Source organism: Bos javanicus, chromosome 10 (assembly GCF_032452875.1).
Source record: "Bos javanicus breed banteng chromosome 10, ARS-OSU_banteng_1.0, whole genome shotgun sequence".
Taxonomy (NCBI): Eukaryota; Metazoa; Chordata; class Mammalia; order Artiodactyla; family Bovidae; genus Bos; species Bos javanicus.
In genome coordinates this window covers 51412831-51434235 of record NC_083877.1, presented here as the reverse complement: position 1 = coordinate 51434235, position 21405 = coordinate 51412831, and the positions used below count along the sequence as shown (strand labels likewise).

The 21405-nt window shown below is 40.5% G+C and overlaps 1 protein-coding gene, 1 long non-coding RNA gene and 1 pseudogene across 4 annotated transcripts in view; 2 read left to right on the top strand and 1 right to left on the bottom strand.

The window, feature by feature from the left end:
• Positions 1-1885: 1885 nt before the first annotated feature.
• On the top strand, positions 1886-1985 carry LOC133256345 (U6 spliceosomal RNA; annotated as a pseudogene).
• A 2061-nt stretch (positions 1986-4046) lies between these two features.
• LIPC (lipase C, hepatic type) overlaps positions 4047-21405 on the top strand; it is a 186824-nt gene continuing 169465 nt past the window's right edge. The window contains exon 1 of one of the 2 annotated variants that reach the window (XM_061431161.1): positions 4047-4316. The gene's annotated coding sequence lies outside the window, so the exon portion shown is untranslated. The remainder of the gene's footprint in view (positions 4317-21405) is intronic. The other variant, XM_061431160.1, reaches the window with a different exon arrangement.
• LOC133256238 (uncharacterized) overlaps positions 18050-21405 on the bottom strand; it is a 148069-nt gene continuing 144713 nt past the window's right edge. For both annotated transcript variants that reach the window (XR_009739142.1, XR_009739143.1), the window contains one exon: positions 18050-20714. This is a non-coding gene — a long non-coding RNA (uncharacterized LOC133256238). The remainder of the gene's footprint in view (positions 20715-21405) is intronic.

The following is a 21405-nucleotide window of genomic DNA, read 5'->3' as shown; positions in this document are numbered from 1 at the left end:
TCTCCAATGCTCACAACCTCCCACCACCTGCTCCTCAGCCAGCACTGTGCCCCCAACATGGACTCTGAAGAATGCTGACCAACAGGGAGTTTGATAGAGTTTCTTATGATAAAAGGAGTGTGCCTACATGTCTCTAATGTCTCTTTTTAACTGGTTTGTTTCTATTAGGAAAAAGAGAAAGACAAGGGTTGATGGAACGAGGAGGCCCATCTCTCAGAATTCACATAGAGCAGGTTCCAACACTGCCCATGGTGTTTGTAATGAGCCTGTGAAGACCTTTCCATGTCCTTCTAAAGAGAAATTGCTTGCCCTCTCTTCTACAGAAATGCTTCATTACAAGCTTTTTCAATGCATTTTTTTCTGTTTCATTGCCTTAAATCCAACTCAGGCCGCCTATGTTTTTTATTTCAATTAGTTTTCTCTGTTTTATGACATCTATTTGGATTTAATTTTTTTCCTCCACCAAAAAGCATAAAACCCCAAGTCAGATGTCTCCACAGAGAGGTTATATGGACAAACACAAGGAGATCATTAAGAACTGCCAATTATCAACTCGGAACAGCTCAATGCCTTATAGAACACTTTACTTTCATAGACGCTTGTGTTTACCTTTTATTTTAAGTGCTTTCAAGCCCATTCTCTTGAAGTACCTTGCCTTACTAAGGGCCCTGCTCGTTTGTTCTCATCGCCTCCTTCATTCGGAAGAACCATCAATCAGTTTTCGAAACAAGGCAGCTTCTTTGTAGAATCAAAAGCCACCACATCACAGCTGGTGGCAAGAGAATGCAATGGGCATTGTTGTTTGTACACCAGCCTTCATCTCTTTGAGAAGTACCTCTGTTTGAAATGAATGAGGCAGACAAGAGTAGTGGCTTCAAAAGCAACTATCCTCTTCTGGGTTTTTCTTGTTGAAGGTTCTGTACAGCACTATTACTAGGAAGAAACAAGACTAAAAGGCAAATCTAAGAAAGCTACAGGTTTCCTACACAAGAGACACTCACCTGGCCTCAGCCAGGCTCTGCGTCTGGACATTTGCCTTTACTTTGTAGATTTCGGTTTAAAAGGTTAACATGAAAGAGGCTGTTTATTTTTCCTAGTGATTTGGCATAAAAATGACATGAACTTCCCTTACCAGAAGCCTAGCCCAGAAATATAACAGGTTCCTCTCTTTACTGATGCCTCTTAAGGGGGTCATTGCTGATAGGAGTAGAGCCAGCCATCACTAGCATTGCTCTGGTGATGACTTTTGGACCAGGGGACTGGCTGATCCTTGGCCCAACTCTTCCATCTAGCTAACATCAATTCTACAGCAGGAGATTTCCTTATCCCCTGATTCATTTTATATTTGGCTGGGATTTTGGAAAGCACTAGATTTCTGTAATACTTCATGACTCTTCTGTAGGTTCTTAATGATCCTGATGTTAATTAGGACATAAAGTCTTAAGTTAGTGGAAAACTTAAAACAGTGTTCAAAGCTTATATAGACGATCATCCTAATAACTGGCTTGAGGATCATCCATTTCATTTTCTGTCTGCAGAGGGTTTACAATGACTGCTTAAGAGTTTAGCACAAATACCTGGCCCATGACCAGGAAGGGAAAAGAACAGTACAACATGTATTTGATGTGTAATTTCAATCATGAGCTTATCTTATTTTTCCCACCTTGTGTCTTAATTCTTTTGAACAATGCTAAATATAAAGGAAGTATAAATGTATTCTCCAGAAATCCATTGGATTTCTTGCTATTAGGATGGGAGAAAAAAGTACAAAGGTTTTTCTGGCCAGGAAGAGGAAATTGCCAATGCGAAGCACCTAAAACATATTCTGTGTAAAAATCAAAAGGAATAATTTAAATGTATATTTTCTGTTGAAGGAAAAATATATGTACGTATGCACACATACTAAAATTGGAATGATACAGAGAAGATTAGCATGGCCCCTGCTCAAGGATGATATGCAGATTTGTGAAGCATTCATATTTTAGATGTTGGTCAAAGGGTACAAAAATCCTGGCTAAAGGATAAATAAGGTCTGGGGATCTAATGTATAGCATGGTGACTATATTGAAAGTTTTTAAGAAAGTAGATCTTAATGTTATCACCACACAAGGAAACAGTCCCCTGGGTGGAAAGAGTTGGACACAACTAAGCAACTGAGCATGCATGCGTGGACTCGAAACTTATTGTTGTCATTGTTTTGCAGTGTGTGTGTGTTACTCGCTCAGTCATATCCAGCTCTTTGCCACCCCATGGACTGTAGCCCACCAGGCTCCTCTGTCCATGGAATTCTCCCAGCAAGAATACTGGAGTGGGTTGCCATTCCCTATTCCAGGGGATTTTTCCAACCCAGAAATCAAACCAGGGTATACTTTATTGCAGGCAGATTCTTTACCCTCTGAGTCACCAGGGTTTACAATGTATACATGTCTCTAATCATGACACTGTACACATTAGACATACTTATATCAATAATATTTCAGTAAAGCTGGGGGAAATTGCCTCAACTACAGAAAGAAATATATATACACATACACATTTGTGTATATATATATATACACACATATACATGTGTATATATATACATACATGTATGTATATACACACATATATGATTGGATTCAAGAAAATTGGAATTTCTGATACAATGGAGGGATAAGATCATGACATTCCTAAACACAGGGGACCCCTGAATAATTAGGAGCCTGCCACAGAAGACTCACACACAAAGAAATTTGGCAGTCCCTTCAAAAGCAGGGGGTGGGCTATGTTGACACATCAGACTATCAAGAAGGTATTTAGTGGGTACCGGGAACCCCAGCTTATGAGCACAATAAAAGCTTTACACAGAGTTCCCTGGTGGTCTAGTGGTTAGGATTCAAGGCTTTCACTGATGTGGCCCAGGTTCAATCCCTGGTCAGGGAACTGAGATCCTGCAAGCCATGCAGTGCAGCCAATAAATAAACAAAAGCTTTACACATATCTGATGAACAAATTGAAAAGATAAGTAAAATATGTATATATATACACACTATATATAAATATATGTACACACACACTATATATATGTACACACACACATACTATATATACACACACATATATATGCATATATATCAAACCACGGTGCCTGTGGGCTAAATAAGTTCACAATCTGCAAACTAACCCAAGAAGAAATGATTAAACAGAATGCAGAAAAGTGGATACTATAAAGGGCTTAAGTTCCTTTAATCCTCTCAACAACTCCTGAGGTAGATGTTTTTATTTCCACTTTTTTTTTTTTCAGATGAGATTAAGGAAGGTTAAGTAATTTGTGCAAGGCCACGTAACTAGGAAGTGAAAGATCTAGGATTTCAGCTCAGAGCTGTCTGATTCTAAAAACAGACTATTCCCTCTACTCTGATTTTTCCCAAGCTTTTCTCATGTTAAGAACACAAATCTGATGCACCAACCCAGAAGGACTGAATCAGAATCTCCCAGAAGGGACTTGGGAACTGTGTTTAAAAGAGATGAGATGATGATTATCATCAGAGGAGGTTAAGAAAATTGCTCTATTGTATCAGGTAGGAAATGGACCCATATCTCCCTCTGACTGATCAAATAGAAGCCAGCAGAGACTTGAAGCTACTGAAACTAAAAATAGATTGAGGTTTTCTGGAGTTTATCAGTTTATAATATTACAGGATATTTATTTCTCAGTTTGGTAATACTGCATTGTCTGATTTAAGGTTATCTGGACCTGAAAATACCAAGACCATTTTGGAAAGTTAAAAATGGACTGTAGTTTAAACCTCGGACTTTCTTCAGTTTTGTCCCTTGTCCTTCTTTTATCCTTAGGAGCTAAAGTAAATAAGAATTCAGTTGCAGTTTCTAACAACTGTAACTGAAGCAGAGGTTTCAGCTGTGCAGGGGTTGGAGCACAGCTAGGAGAACCGCAGGCTGAGAATCAGTCCTCATGCCTGGGTGCCCACCAGATGGCTTTCACTGGGCGCAGTGTAAGTTACATGATCCAGGAAGTAGAAAACCCAGCCTGACTTGGTTCGTTTGTTTTCCTTAGTTTCAGTTTTTCAAAGCCTGATGAAAACAGCCAGGCCAGCTAAGCCCGCAGCTTCAATACCCATTATGGGAGCAAATAACGTATTTGTACAGCCTAAACATTTGCTTAATTAAATGCAAAGCAAGGCAGTGATTCCTGACAGGGCTGAACTTAAGTCAAGTTGTGAAACTCCACAGTGCAGCCAGAAGCAGAGACGGACAATTGAACTGAAAACTGGGAACACGTCAGGGGCGCTGGACCACTGCTTCTCAGCCACTTTATTGTAAGTTATTCCTATTATCTCAGAGAGAAGTTTGAGACATGGTTAGAGAAAAGGATGGAGCTGATTACCCCCATTTTGAACAGAGATCTTTGTTTTAAGAACTTGCTTTATGTGCTATTGCCAAGAAACTTGCTTTGAATGATATTTCCAGACATGATGACAACTACATTCTACATATAATAATTTAATATGCTTTAATATATTTCTATTCCTGAATTTTCTTGATCTTATTTACTCTTCACAACAACTCTGTGAAGTTAGTACTCTTAATTAACACAGTTTTACAGATAAGGAAACAGGTAGCCTCCTCCCAGAATCATTAAGTAACTAGCAAAAGTCCATAGCTCATAGCTGCAAGCCCATCTCATATCACTGTTACCTGAATCCCAGAGGACTCTATATAACTAGACCATTCATTTCTCAAAAAAAAAAAAAGAATTCCTATGGATTAAAACACAAGACCCAACAATATACTCGTTGTTTAAAGAGGATATATAACAAAAAAGATGCAGAATACTAAAAATAAAAAAGTATTATCAAGGAAATGATATAACTAAAAGAAAACAATTGATAAAGTTGATATCATACAAAAGAGATTCTGATGCCAAAAAGGTAGAGGGAGGATGCTAGGAGGTTTCTGATTATAATGAAAAATATAAAACCCACAGTGAAGACATGGATTACCAAAGCTAGAAATGCAAAGAGAACGGATAAATACTACACAATTAATGTGTCAGAACAAGTAGACTTATATTAAACTCAATAACAACATAGACTATACATTTTTTCAATGTATTGGGCATTAGTAGATATATACTAACTCTCAAATAAGGCCCCAAAACTAAATCAAGAGAAAATTTATAAAGAACATTTTTGTTATTGTTGTTTAGTCACTAAGTCACACCTGAATCTTTTACAACCTCATGGACTGTAGCCGGCTGGGCTCCTCTGCCCATGGGATTTCCCCAGGCAAGAATACTAGAGTGGGTTGCATTTCCTCCTCCAGGGGATCTTCCTGAATCAGGGATCGAACCTACATCTCCTGCATTGGCAGGCAGATTCTTTATCCCTGAGCCACCACGGAAGCCACAAGGAAAATTATATCAATATATTTTCTCCCCACAATGCAATAAAACTCAATGTTAATGATATAAGTAAAATCAACGAAAGGAGTTTTGGGCAAAATAGTGATCTACTCTATAGCCTTGGGGGCAGAGAGTGCAGGATTTGGATTACAACTCCATCCCTTACGGCTGTGTGACCTAAGCAATTTATTGAACCTCTCTGAACTTTGGACTCTTCATCTGAAAATGTGGCTCTACTTTGCAAACTTGTTATGAACATTAGCTATAAATGGACGTGAGTCTGAGTGAACTCTGGGAGTTGGTGATGGACAGGGAGGCCTGGCGTGCTGCGATTCATGGGGTCGCAAAGAGTCGGACACGACTGAGCAACTGAACTGAACGGAACGGATGTAAAATAATAAAATACTAAGACTTACATGAAGACTAAAACTATACATCACACAATATGATACCGTATCTTAATGTACTTATATTTTATTTAACAAGAAAAAAATCCAGAAATTTTGTTGATTGAAAGCACACGTCTCGAATATATACATCTAAATACTAATGATGGTTATCTCTAGGCTCTGAAATTTGAGTGATTGTTGTTATTTTGCATTATTTTTCTACCCTGAATAACTACTAACTTCATAATAAGACAGCAATAAATACGAACTTCTTTAGATCATACTGCAAGAAGAAAATAAATACTCATATATTAAGTGCCCTATCTGGAGTAGTTTCTGTAAGTACACAGCCACTTCAGTCATTGCCACTGTCATCTTCATTATTAGCTCTCAACTTCTCTCTCTATATATATATATATAAAATATATATTATATATAGCAAATAAAATAAATTATAAATTCAAATATAGATGATATACATTTATTTCTATTTATTATTCATATTTTATATTATATATAGTATTCTATTTATTATAACTATATATAAAATACAACATTGTGATAACTGACAATTATGGACTACAGAATTAGAAAATCATATTGTATCAATATGAAATTTTCCAATTTTCTTAACCACTAAATTTCCTTGGTTTTATAAGAGAAAATGTCTGCCCCAGGAAATAGACATTGAAGTATTTAGGTATATATATTACATCTCCAACTTATTCTCAAGTGGTTCAGAAAAAGAATTCATATATAGAGAAAGAATTATAAAGGGATCAGAACAAAATAGAAACAAGCAAAATATAAACAAACGGTCAGCTCAGTTCAGTTGCTCAGTCATGTCTGACTCTGCAGACCCCACAGACTGCAGCACGTCAGGCCTCCCTGGTCATCACCAATTCCCAGAGTTTACTCAAACTCATATTAGTCGAGTCAGTGATGCCATCCAACCATCTCATCCTCTGTCGTCCCCTTCTCCTCCTGCCTTCAATCTTTCCCAGCATCAGAGTCTTTTCCAATGAGTCAGTTCTTCCCATCAGGTGGCCAAAGTATGGGAGCTTCAGCTTCAGCATCAATCCTTCCAATGAATATTCAGGACTGATTTCCTTTAGGATAGACTGGTTGGATCTTCTTGCAGTCCAAGGGACTCTCAAGAGTCTTCTCCAACACCACAGTTCAAAAGCATCAATTCTTTCCATCAAAACAAATGGTGAATCTAGCTAAAAGTTAATCTGGTTTTCAACATTTCTGTAAGTTTAAAATTATATACAAGCAAAAATTTATAATAACAATAAACAAATACATGGCTGACAGCTTCTAACAACAAAAACAAAAATTCTCCCGAGCAACAGGGTCAACTTGAAAATTAAAAACATGATCATAATTTCTGAAGTACTATAAAAACTGAAAACACCACCTATTAAAAGTAAGAGTGTGGATAAACCAAGGCAGAGGGAACGGTATAGATCTATGTGATTTTATTTTAGAAATAAGAAATAAATGAACTAAGCACTTGATTTAAAATCTTATGAAGAATGTCAACGTAAGAGGAAATATAAAAAAATGACAGTTATAAACTAAAAAATAGAAAATTGGTAGAAGTAAATTTAAATGTTCATTCTCTGAAAAGAGTATAAGATATATTAAAACCCTTGTAAATATAATAAATAAAAGGTATTAGTCAATAAAATTAAAAGACTGGTGATTTAAAAACTGATACAATGGATTTAAAAATATAAATCATTGAAGTCACAACTTAGGATAATCAATTTGAATTGTTTAGCTAAATGGACAATACAAATACAAAATAAAAAGTTAGCAATACAAAAAACATGAAAATACTGATGGAGAAGGAAATTGAGAAAGTTGTTAAGAATTATGTCATTCACCAAAAGAAGTATGGCCTAAACAAATATTCTGAATAATATTTCTATGAGTCAACAAACAGATTTTCCAAATCACAGAGAAACAAGACCTGATACTTAGTTCATTCTAAGAGATAAGTATCATCCTCATCCACGGATTTGTGAAAAATATCACACAAGCACACTCACACATAAATCAGGCTTAGGATTGTAAATATGCACAGTATCAATTCCAATACAACTAGTTTGAAAAAATTAGGAGCAGACTCAGGAGGATAGCAGGCACATAGCAGATTTTTTAAAAATAGTTGTTGAATAAGTGAATAAATGAATGCATGGGAACACACTGAATGAAGAAATTAATGTAGTCATTTAGCATTACCTCAGTAATATCAATAACCTCAGATACGCAGATGATACTACCCTTAAGGCAGAAAGCAAAGAGGAACTAAAGAGCCTCTTGATGAAAATGAAAGAGGAAAGTGAAAAAGCAGGCTTAAAACTCAACATACAAAAAACTAAGATCGTGGCATTCAGTCCCATCACTTCATAACCAATAGATGGAGAAACAATGGAAACCGTGACAGACTTTATTTTCTAGGGCCCAAAATCACTGCAGGTGGTGACTGCAGCCATGAAATTAAAAGATGATTTCTCCTTGGAAGAAAAGCTGCAATGAACCTAAACAGCATATGAAAAAGCAGAGACATTACTTTGTCGACAAAGGTCTGTCTAGTCAAAGCTATGGTTTTTCCAGTAGTCATGTATGGATGTGAGAGTTGAACCATAAAGAAAGCTGAGCACCAAAGAATTGATACTTTAGAACTGTGGTGTTGGAGAAGACCTCTGAGAGTCCCTTGGGCTCTTGAGCCAGTCCATCCTAAAGCAAATCAATCCTGAATATTTATTGGAAGGACTGACGCTGAAGCTAAAGCTCCAATACTTTGGCTACCTGATGCAAAGAACTGACTCATTGGAAAAGACCCTGATGCTGGGAAAGATTAGAGATGGGAGGAGAAGGGGACGACAGAGGATGAGATGGTTGGATGGCATCACTGATTCAATGGACATGGGTTTGAGCAAGCTCTGGGAGTTGGTGATGGACAGGGAGTGCTGCAGTCTATGGGGTCACAAAGAGTCAGACTCAACTGATCGACTGAACTGAACTGATTTACCATTATAAATTAGGTCTAATAAGGGCATGCAGTGTCAGACTTTATTTTTGGGGGCTCCAAAATCACTGCAGATGGTGACTGCAGCCATGAAATTAAAAGACGCTTACTCCTTGAAGGAAAATTATGACCAACCTAGGTAGTATATTCAAAAGCAGAGACATTATTTTGCCAACAAAGGTCCATCTAGTCAAGGCTATGGTCTTTCCAGTGGTCATGTATGGATGTGAGAATTGGACTGTGAAGAAAGCTGAGGGCCGAAGAATTGATGCTTTTGAACTGTGGTGTTGGAGAAGACTCTTGAGAGTCCCTTGGACTGCAAGGAGATCCAACCAGTCCATTCTGAAGAAGATCAGCCCTGGGATTTCTTTGGAAGGAATGATGCTAAAGCTGAAACTCCAGTACTTTGGCCACCTCATGCAAAGAGTTGACTCGTTGGAAGAGACTCTGATGCTGGGAGGGATTGGGGGCAGGAGGAGAAGGGGACGACAGAGGATGAGATGGCTGGATGGCATCACCGACTCGATGGACGTGAGTCTGAGTGAACTCCAGGAGTTGGTGATGGACAGGTAGGCCTGGTGTGTTGCAATTCATGGGGTCGCAAAGAGTCGGACACGACTGAGTGACTGAACTGAACTGACTGAATAAGGGCATGCAAGGCAGGAATGTCTTGTGCATATCACTTATCTGCTTTTACTGAACATCACATCAGGCCCAATGAGCATAGGCAGAAAAATCATTTTTAGCTGAATTTAGAGACTGTAGCTGTAGCAAGAACCCTTGCTGACCAATAAGTAAATTCTAGGAATGCAAAAATTGTGACAAATCACAGAATACCTTTGTATTGTTTTAAGTTACAGGCACTAGGAAAGCATCCTGTGAGAAGGGCATTCTTATCACTCCCTTTCCTCCTAAAATAGGAGATAAAAATCCCCATGTGGAAGATGGCTTCCCAGTAACAGGAGAAAAGAAACATTTTTCAATGGGGAATCAAAACCAAGAGAATCCTGTACTAACAGACCCTGTTAAAATAATTTTTATCTGCCTTTAGCCTCTCTATATGATTTACTTTTCCACAATTGCCTCTCTTTGTTCAAGCCAGTATAAAAGCTTGTAAGTTTCAGAATTTCTTTGGGTCTTATAAGGGCTCCCATTGTCACATAATACTTGGATAAATTTGTATACTTTTCTCTTATTAGTCTATCTTCAGTTCAGTTCAGTTGCTCAGTCATGTACGACTCTTTGAGACCCCATGAACCACAGCATGCCATGCCTTCCTGTCTATCACCAACTCCCGGAGTCCACCCAAACCCATGTCCATTGTGTCATGATGCCATCCAACCATCTCATCCTCTGTCATCCTCTTCTCCTCCTGCCTTCAATCTTTCCCAGCATCAGGGTCTTTTCAAATGAATCAGCTGTTCGCATCAGGTGGCCAAAGGATTGGAGTTTCAGCTTCAACATCAGTCCCTCCAACAAACACCCAAGACTGATCTCCTTTAGGATGGACTGCTTGGATCTCCTTGCAGTCCAAGGGACTCTCAAGAGTCTTCTCCAACACCACAGTTCAAAAGCATCAATTCTTTGGCGCTCAGCTTTTTTTATAGTCCAACTCTCACATACATATATGACCACTGGAAAAACCATAGCCTTGACTAGACGGACCTTTGTTGACAAAGTAATGTCTCTGCTTTTCAATATGCTGTCTAGGCTGATCATAAGTGTCCTTCCAAGGAGTAAGTGTCTTTTAATTTCATGGCTGCAATCACCATCTGTAGTGATTTTGGAGCCCAGAAAAATAAAGTCAGCCACTGTTTCCACTGTTTCCCCATCTATTTGCCATGAAGTGATGGGGTTGGATGCTATGATCTTAGTTTTCTGAATGTTGAGCTTTAAGCCAACTTTTTCACTCTCCTCTTTCACTTTCATCAAGAGGCTCTTTAGTTCTTCTTCACTTTCTGCCATAAGGGTGGTGTCATCTGCATATCTGAGGTTATTGATATTTCTCCCACCAATCTTGATCTTATATCAGTTTAATTATTAGGCCTTGCCAAAATACCCTAAGAGTATAAAGGTAAGAATTTACCTCTTCTACAGAATGTTCCTGAAGGAAAACCCTGATGAATCTGATTACATGAAAATTTTACTCATGTAAAAATTCAACTCATGTTGAAAATTCTATTCAACAAAAGGCATCATAAGCAATATGAAAAGATAATGCAAATGGGGAGAAGATATTTTTCTTACTGAAAAACACTAATGAACTAATAGAAAGATGGATAAAAGATATGAACAAGCAATGTATAGCAGAGGAAATTTGAATGACCAACGGCACATATAAAACTATGCTCAACCTTAGCAGTAATCAGAAAGATGAAAATTAAAACAATGAGATACCATTTTATATCCATCAAACTGGTAGAGATTAAATAATCCAGTACTATCAAGTACTGGTGATGATGTGGAAAACTGGGAGAAATATTCAATTTTGTTCATGATGTATTCATTGGAACAACCATTTTGGAGAATAAATGGTCAACATCTAGCAACACTGAAGACACACATGTCTCACAAGACCTCAATTTCACTCTTCTAAGAGTAAACCCTGGAAGTTCACTTGTAGAAGATGAAAGCCCATTGCAACATTGCTTGTAACAGCAAAAAATAAGCGCAAATTAAACCACACAAATATCCATCAACAGAATGAACAAATTGTGATATACATTGAGACTATTTACACCAATTTTATCAGTAGAGGTAAATCCCAAAAATAAAATGAAAAAACAAATTATAGATAGTATAATAATTTCTAAACATATAAAATAATGTTATATATTTATAACCATATACTTATGCTGCAAACATATACAAATAAAGATGAGAATTATAGGTACCAATTCAGGATGGAGTTGCCTTTCAGGAGAAAATGAAATTAGGTTAGGGTAGAGAGGTAATGGCACCCCACTCCAGTACTCTTGCCTGGAAAATCCCATGGACGGAGGAGCCTGGTAAGCTGTAGTCCATGGGGTCGCTAAGAGTCGGACATGACTGAGCAACTTCACTTTCACTTTTCACTTTCATGAATTGGAGAAGGAAATGGCAACCCACTCCAGTGTTCTTGCCTGGAGAATCCCAGGGACGGGCGAGCCTGGTGAGCTGCCGTCTGTGGGGTCGCACAGAGTCGGACACGACTGAAGCGACTTAGCAGTAGCAGTAGCAGTAGAGAGGTATACATGTATTCTATTTTTTAATAAAAATAAGAAGCATACACAGCAAAATATTAGGATTTTCAAGGTGCTACTCACAAACATTCAGTATTTGTCTAAAGTGGCCATCTCTGGATGGTGAAATTATGGATCCTTTTCACCATGTTTTTATTTTTGCTCTTACTGTCCTTATTTTTCAATAATCAACATTTATTGGTTTTTAGAACAGAAAAAGTAATTAAAAGTAAAACATTCACCAAAATAAGCTTTGGTTGATTGAAGATTTAAATATAAAATCTAATTATAGAACTTGCAGAAAATTGAAAAAAAAAAATGTTTATCACCTCTCTTTGGAGAAGGAAATGGCAACCCACTTCAGTATTCTTGCCTGGGAAATCCCATGGATGGAGGAGCCTGGTGGGCTAAGGTCCACGGGGTCGCAAAGATTTGGACACGACTAAGCAGCTAACACACCCACCGCCTCTCTGGGGGAATTTTAACTTTCTCAGCTTTGAGGCTATTTAAATAATTGCACTATAAGAATTAGCATTACTGAAGATTTTTTTAAATGGAAAATATTTTTATCAAACATTACAAAGAATTAAGATCTATCAAAGCCAGCTGATTCAAATTTGTAAGATAAATGTCAAGATTCCAAAAGGCAAATAGGTAAAAGACAGGGCCATTCTCATAAGGGAAATACAAGTAGTAGACAAACAGTGGGAATGTGTTAGAGCTCACTAGAAATCAAAGAAATGTAAATGAAAGCATTCTGAAGATTACAATTTACATATTCTAAAAGAACAACAACAAAAAATGTTGAATGCTAATATACAATGATGGTGAAGTTGTCCAGAAATCAATTCATATAGTCATTTACAGACTCTTGTTCCCACTCTTTAGCAAGAAATGTTACCACTAAGAACTTGTTCTTAAGAAATAATTCTGCAAAAGCAGAAAGATCCCTCCTCACTGTCCTGACTTCTAAATGCTGAAATTCCCAGACCTTATCCCCTTGACATCTTCTCTTTTCCATCCACATGCATTGCTCAGAGGATCTCACCTGTATACCCAACCTCTCTCCTCATGGGTCTCCAGGGAGAAAGCAGACCCAAGCAGTAATTTTCCTGGGGAATGGGTTGGGGGGCGGGGTAGATAAAGGCAGTTCAGGGTCTCAGAACTCAGTTAAGGAAGGGGCAGTGAAGACAGGAGGGGCCAGCAAAGAGAGTCAGAGAGACAACTAACGCAAGCTTCATTGCAATATTAATTCCTTACCTCATGCGAAGAGTTGACTCATTGGAAAAGATCCTGATGCTGGGAGGGATTGGGGGCAGGAGGCGAAGGGGATGACAGAAGGTGAGATGGCTAGATGGCGTCACCAACTTGATGGACATGAGTCTGAGTAGACTCTGGGAGTTGGTGATGGACAGGGAGGCCTAGCGTGCTGAGATTCTTGGGGTCGCAAAGAGTCGGACATGACTGAGTGACTGAACTGAACTGAACTGAACCATGTTAATAACTGGAGGAGGGCATGGTAACCCACTCCGGTATTCTTGCCTGGGAAATCCCATGGACAGAGGAGCCTGGTTGGCTACAGTCCATAGGGCCACAAAGAGTCAGTCACAACTGAAGCGATTTAGCATGCACGCACCTGGTTAATAACTAAGTGTGTCAGGCTTTATTCACCAAGGAGTAGGGGTGAGGTCCCCAGTACTTCCCGCATTGCAGTAGCCCTCAGTTCTCCTGCAGTCCACTAGATCTCAGCTGCCCTTGACCCCCACCTCCTAAGTCTGCAGGAATTATTTTTACAAGGTAGCCCATTCATGTTTTGCCTTCCTCTCTGAAGCCCATGTTGGGGAGCAAAATTTGCCATTCCAAAACATCTCTTTGGCAGGCAGATTATTTTGAGCTCAAAACAATCAAAGCCCAAAAGACTCAGGAAGAAATTGTGACCTTATCCCTAACTACCTAAAAGAATTTAGATAGGTGCCCTGTTTCCAGAATAGAGCTAACACCAGAGACCTCTGCAAAGAATATGGGTTAGCACTAGTGGGAAAGCTCAGCAGGAACTAGAGATCAGAGTCCATTCTGTGCCCATTGTCTCTATGGTCCAGTAAATGACTGTTTAACAAATGTTGCTTTTTTAACCTTCACGTGAATTGCATTCCTCTGCTTTGAAGCCCCAAACCACTATCCCAACATCCTAATATGTCTTTAGCTGAAGATGGTATTTAAGGTAAGAGCTTTGGCCATTTTGGCAAGTTACTCAGTTTTCCTGGATCTCTCCAGTGTTATTAAACTTTTGTTTCATTTTTCTCCTATTAATCTGCTTCATGTCATTTTAATTCTTAGACCAGCCAGAAGAACCTAGAAGGGTAGAGGAAAAGTTCTTCCTCTTCAATACTCATAAACCACTTAGAGTGGGCATTTCAGCATTCCCTCTTTGCCTTCTAAGAGAGTCCTGACCTGCTAGGAACCAGACCTTTCCCTCTGCTGGTGGCTGCTAGCTGCCCTGTGGTAACCATAAGTATCCTGCTCTGAGGTCAGGAAGCAGAACCGCTTGGACCCCCAAGTCTGCTAAAATTTCTATGTTCCACAAACACACTCACCTTCTCAACATCCCAGCCTGGGGTCTCTACTTCATGTGGGTTCTTTTATTGCTTAAGAATGTTTAGATATTTACCATCCTTCATTTTCACGACCTTGTGAGGTTGGAATCACAGCTTTCATTATTCTCATTGTAGTAAAGTCATAACTTACCCAAGGCAGAACTGGACTCAAACCCAGATCTTCTACCCTCAAATCCACATCCCTCTCTGTGGCATATAACCAAAAGTGGGTACTGCTACACATAATGACAGGCTTTCCACTTTCTTCCTGTTTATACATCGCCTGTAAAAAAATGGACAAGGGAAGTTACTTTTCTATCAAGAGCTAAAACAAGCAGTTTTGCTCTATCAGAGATGATATGATAGCAAAAAAAATAAAAGAATCCCTAGAGACAAGAAGCCCTGTGTAAATCTGACTGTGTTCTCCTAGCCCCGAGATTCCAATTACACACCGGCTGACCTCGGAGATCTAATCTTCACTGTTTCCTAAGGCATCGATATGATGGTTCACTCTCCCAAAATCCCCGCCCTCCACTCAGCCTGACAGTCAGATTAAATGATAGAGGAGTGGAATTGTAGACTGAAAAATGGCTCTCTTGGGGATATCACTCCAGTAGCCATGCATTCAAAGGAAGCTTAGACCCAGAAGTATTTTCCTTCTCCTTTCCTTGAAATTAACCTAGAGGTAAAATCCTAACCCAACCTGGTTCACTCATATCAAGCGCTTACTGGAGAGTCTTGTTTTCTGCAAATCTCAAGCTGCTAAGGAAAGGGGGGGACGCCTGTGGGCCTCACCTGAATAAACTGGCAGTTTCTCAGGGCATGAGAGCTGAAATTGGGGCTGATGGCATTGGAACTTTCCTGTTGGGCCCATAATTGTTCTCCTGCCAGGTGTCATTCAAGCCAGTGGAAGGAGATTGACTTTGGTTCAGAAGCTAAGAAAGGCAGAGGAGTAAGAGCTCCTGCTGCAGAGTCCGTGCTGTCCCAGACAAGCCTGAGCGGGGGCTGCTTTCTAGGAATCTCCTCAGCAATGGCGGGGCAAGGAGCTCACGAGAGCAAGGATCTCGCGAGGCTGGCCCAGGGTGTGCAGCGCACCTCCCCAGGTGCAGCATCTCTGCACACGGCCTACCACTGCCACCATCTTGAATTGCAGTGCTGTGTGCAGCACCTCTGCACGCACCCCAGAGCTGAGGTGTCAGGCACTACAGCCATTTCACACTAAGGATTCTGGTCTGAAGGGCTGGGTTCCAGGCCTCTGCACATGACCCCCTTTGAGCAAGTAAAGCTAGACTAAGCACAGAGGAAAAGAAAAAAAAAAAAAAGAAAGAGTAGACTTTGTTACCCAGATTCTGTTTTTATTTCTCGGGACTTGTTAATGGCTTTGCTGGTGACAATGGGGTCAAATCCACATAGGTATTCTGACCCAGAGACATCCAGGGCTTTGAAAAGAGTCCCTCCTCTACCCAACCCAAGGGAAAAAATAAACTTCCCAAAGGCAGGTTTGCACCACCTGTTCTGGGCAGAGCTGTGTGGTCGATTTTCTCCTTTGCCTGCGACATGCTATGCTCTCTGGCCCTCAGAAATGACCCCTGGGGTCTGAAGAGTCAGACAGGGAGAGACTCAACCACAGAGCTCCGAGTCCTGACTCCCACGAGTCAACCTCCAGGGGGTGGGTCCTGTCCTCGGCACCCCTGCAAGGACCCCTCTGGGGGCCTTTCCCACTCTAGAACCTGCTTTCTCTGGCCATTAACCTGAGAAAAGGAGCCAAATGAAAAGGAGTTTTTCAATTTAAATTCAGGGTTAGCTGTTCTAAGACTGATTGTGGAAATCACTCAGGAAACACTTTTTTGGAGAATGCTTTTTGTTTTTTGTTTTTTTAAAGGCATACATAACAACTTATGTAGTTAATTTTCAAAATCGAGACCAAGAAGCATAAACCCTATCTATACAGTTTTTCAAAACCACTATAAATAGTTTTCCTATTCTTTATCATAGTTAAATGGGCAGAAAAAGAGAAAAGGAAAGAACATATAAGTGTAGGAGAAATAAAAAGCATGATGAAAGACTGTAATAATAAGGATGGTGGGAACTGTGCTAAGCACTGTTCACAGACTATTTCCATTTATTCATCCCCAATACTGTCCCTATTTTAGAGTAGGGAAACTGAGGCACAAAGATTTTAAATAATTTGCTTGCTACTGAGACTAAAAAAGTAGAGATGCCAGCAAGGAAATCCAGTTCTCTATTATAACAAAATATGCTCAGTCATGTCTGACTCTTTGCAACTCCATGGACTGTAGCCTGCCAGGCTCCTCTGTGCATGGGATTCTCCAGGCAAGGATACTGGAGTTGGTCGCCATTTCCTTCTCCAAGGGATCTTCCCCACCCAGGGATCAAACCTAGGTCTCCTTCATTGCAGGCAGATTCTTTACTGTCTGAGACACCAGAGAAAAGTGAAAGTGAAAGTGAAGTCGCTCAGTCGTGTCCGACTCTTTGCGACCCCATGGACTGTAGCCTACCAGGCTCCTCTGTCCATGGGATTTCCAGACAATAGTACTGGAGTAGATTGCCATTTCCTTCTCCAGGGGATCTTCCTGGCTCAGGGATCGAACCCGGGTCTCCCACATTGTAGACAGGCGCTTTACCGTCTGAGCCACCAGGGAAGTCCAGAAAAGATAAAAGAGCTACCAGGGAAGTCCAGAAAAGATACTCAAAAGATAAATATCAAAAGAGATAAGAGATAGCCTTTCCTCCAGAAGGAGTACTAACCTATTATCTTAAAATTCTGCAGCTAAATATTTCTTCTATCATTTCTTAACATAGGAATTGTAAGAGAAAACTGTGCTTCAGTAGAAAACTATGCATTGTCCACACCCAGCGCAACCTTCCTATGTTATCTGATTCTAGCATCCATTGCCCTTGAGGCATTCTGCAACTGTGTACATTGTAGGAAACTAAGTGAAAGGGAAGTCGCTCAGGCGTGTCCGACTCTTTGTGACCCCATGGACTGCAGCCCACCAGGCTCCTCCGTCCGTGGGATTTTCCAGGCAAGAGAACTGGAGTGGGGTGCCATTACTAACAGAAGTACAAAACGCTGTCCTGTAGAAGTTTAACTGACTTTGGAAGCTAGCTGCATTTCTATTTGCCCACATAAATTTTAAGATATAAAGGCTCTGATGCTGGGAGGGATTGGGGGCGGGAGGAAAAGGGGAAGACAGAGGATGAGATGGCTGGATGGCATCACCAACTCGATGGACATGGGTTTGGATGAACTCCGGGAGTTGGTGATGGACAGGGAAGCCTGGCGTGCTGCGATTCATGGGGTCGCCAAGAGTCGGACACGACTGAGTGACTGAACTGAACTGAACTGAGCTTTTCCTTTGAACTAGTTATAACACCCTTACCAGCTTCCTCATTAATAAGTTGAATAAAATACTTATCATATGTTCAATTTTATATCTGAAAGTCATGCTTTTACCTTTTAAAAAAATTTTGTCGTAACAGAATTATCAAAGCATGTCAAAGCACCTCATCGTTTCGTACTGGAGGACCCTTAGGCGTGACCTGGCCCAGATGGTTTCAAAAATAACTGGATGACCATTGATGATGTGTAAATTAGGTCTTTTGTAGCATAGTCTCACCCTAACAATTGCCTGTCAAACACTTTGTTCTGTGCTTGCCAAAGTTTATGAGTAAAGGTTCCAGTCCCTTCATCTTGGCTGGTCTTTCTCTACTGCCAATTGGGGAAAATTAATCTCTGTGTAAATTATATAAGTCCACCATAATGTCTCCATTATTTCTATCTTCTGCTATGTTTCATGGACTGTTTCAGGCTACCTCCACTTAGAAAGGGCTTGAAAACATTTGTTTTTAAAATAATGATAATAAACTATCTCCACCCCCTCCCCAAAAAGACATAAATAAATCTGTCTTTATCTGAAGTGCAAGAGCACAACACAATCCCATTTTTTAAGTCTTAGATTCATACAGAGCTGATAGCCAATTCCTACTACTCTTGGCAAAACTACTTTTTGTTGTGTGTATTTTGAAGTTAAACAAACACAATTCAGTTTTCATCCCACAACTTACTAGAGTGTGGATATGGGTGACTGAGTAACCTCCCTAAGTCTCAGTTTTCCTCTCTGTATAAAGGGCATAATCATACATGCATCATCATAGGGTTATTTTGAGGTTTCAGTGAAATCACATAGAGACTCTGGCATGCGGAACCAGGCCCCTGAACTATTAACCCCTGACTTCTAGACCTACCAAGGAATTGATTACTAACCTTGACAGTAAGACACCATGTGGAAAAATGATGAGTCATTGGCAGCCCTTGAATCAGAACACTGTTCCTGACTTCTTGCAGCCAAGAACTTCATTTGCTAAGCTCAGAAAACTTCTGTGAAATGGTTGTGTGACATGGGGCAAGTACGAGCTGCTGTAGAGAGGCTTGGGCCATTTGGACCTAAGAGATACCCCAGGGGCAGGGCACAACTTTTGAAAGAATGACATAGCCCAAGGACACAACATTAATTGATTAGAATCAAATGGGGCCCAGGATGGCAGACAAGACTATCCCTTGATCCTCAAGCAGCAAGTGAAATGACACACCCAGAGGCGCCATGACAGTTCCAAGGCACTGTTAAAAGACCAAGGACTGGGCAGCAGCCCAAATCCTGGAAATCTCCACCCCCTCCCCAAAATAGTTGGAATAATCCTCCCACTCATTAGCATATGAAATTACCCAGCTTATAAAAACTAACCACGCCATATTTCACGACTGTATTCACCCTCTGTGATGGCCCACACTCTGTCTGTGGAGTGTGCTTCTCTCTGAATCTGAATAAATCCTTTCTTACCTATCACTTTGTCTCTCACTGAATTCTTTCTGTGATGAGGCATCAAGAACCTGAGCTTCATTAAGTCCTGAAACCAAATACCATAGGTTTTGGCTGGGTTTGTGTCCCAGCCACATGGGTTCGAGTCCCAAGTGGGGTTTTGGCTGGTCTGAGTCCCAGCCACGTGGGTTCAAGTCCCTATCTAAGATAAATGGTTTCACTGGGACCCCGGGGAAAGGGAGCTGCTGTGCTGATGGCCCAACTTCCCAACTTATGCCCTTAGTTTACAGCAATCGGCCAATTCAGTTCATAGCTCGCAGTTGGTCTCCCTTAGGAGCCCAGTGTGACACCCTTCACCAAGCCCAATCAACACCCGAAGCAGCTGCAGGACGCAGGCACAGAGTTCATTCTACGCTCACCCTCTTTCCCACGGGGAGAAAACCCTTGTCAAACTTGAAGGAGCCAGCAGTGGTCCGTGTCTACCTAGTTGCTCAAAACCAACTTAAATCTTTACTTCCTTTTGCTTCCAAGCACAATGCAAACAGAGGAAAGGGGGGTTTTCCATTCTACTGGAACTACCAAAATCATAAAGTGCACTCTTGGTTCCAGAATATCCAGTCACAAAGAAAGACAGCTTTGGTTTCATTTGTTGTTGTGCTTCTTTCTTTAATTGTTCCATAAACCAGTAACTGTAATTCTGATAGAGAGAGTAAGTGGGTCAGCCCAGAGTGGGAAACATAAAAGTAAGTGTAAAAGGAGATCTCAGTTCTTTGTTCCCAGCTCTTCAGTTCAGGTTCTGGAATGAGAGAGGATCAGAGTTTATAGGGACCCAGAAGTCCTCAGACCCAATCTACATAGAGACGTGTGACCTCAGACAAGGACTCTCAGGGTCTCAGCTTCCTCACTTGTAAAATGGAGGAAGTACTTTTTGTCTCATTTGTTACAAATGAGAGCTGATTGTACCAAGCACATTCCATGTGATAACAATCCACCCTCACACTTTCATTTCACAACTGAGAAAACTGAGGTACAGAGGGGTTGCGTTATTTGCACAAGGTCACAGAGCTGGCCAGAGGCAGACCTCACGCAGAGGTGAATCTTCAAATGTTAATCAATGCAAACAGGATTGTCTTGAATGCATAAACACCTGCTTGAAATGCTTGAAATACTTCAAACAGTCTAAAACAGCATCTGCAATCTTGTGTTCATCTTTCATTTGTTTGCCTGCCTTAAAAAAAAAAAAATAGATAAGGAAAAGGTTAGATTCCAGTTCAACCTCTTCAAACAAGGACATGTTCCAAGCCAATTCAAAGAACCGCCCCTACTTGCTTTGGTCATATTTCCGATGCCAAAACCTTGGCCTCTGTGTTGCTGAATTGAATCTCAGAGACAGGGTTTTGGGTGAAGTAGGAAAGAATAGCTTTATTGTTTTGCCTGGCAAATGTGGACACAGAGGGCTCCTGCACTCAAAAACTGTGTGTCCCCAACCCTGGAGGTTTTGGTGAGGAGTTTTATAGCCACAGTTCAAGGATGATTCTGTTGATAAGATTAGAATGTGGGTAAAGCCTGCACTCCTTTAAACTGCTCTCAGATAATCTCTTGATGAGCTGCTCTGGTTCCTTTAATCTGACTTCCCTGATGATCTTCTCTGAAGAAGAATGCTAAATCTTCCACTGGAGGTTTTAATTCTATAAAGAGCTTAAAGCTACTGTTGTATGTATCCACTGAGGTGCAACCAGGACCCTACTCCAAGGCTGCACTATTGTTTCCTGGCTGCTCCCTCTCTTGTCTTTGCATCCCCTCCCTTTGCTGCTGCTGCTGCTGCCAAGTCACTTCAGTCGTGTCCGACTCTGTGCGACCCCATAGACGGCAGCCCACCAGGCTCCCTCTCCCTGGGATTCTCCAGGCAAGAACACTGG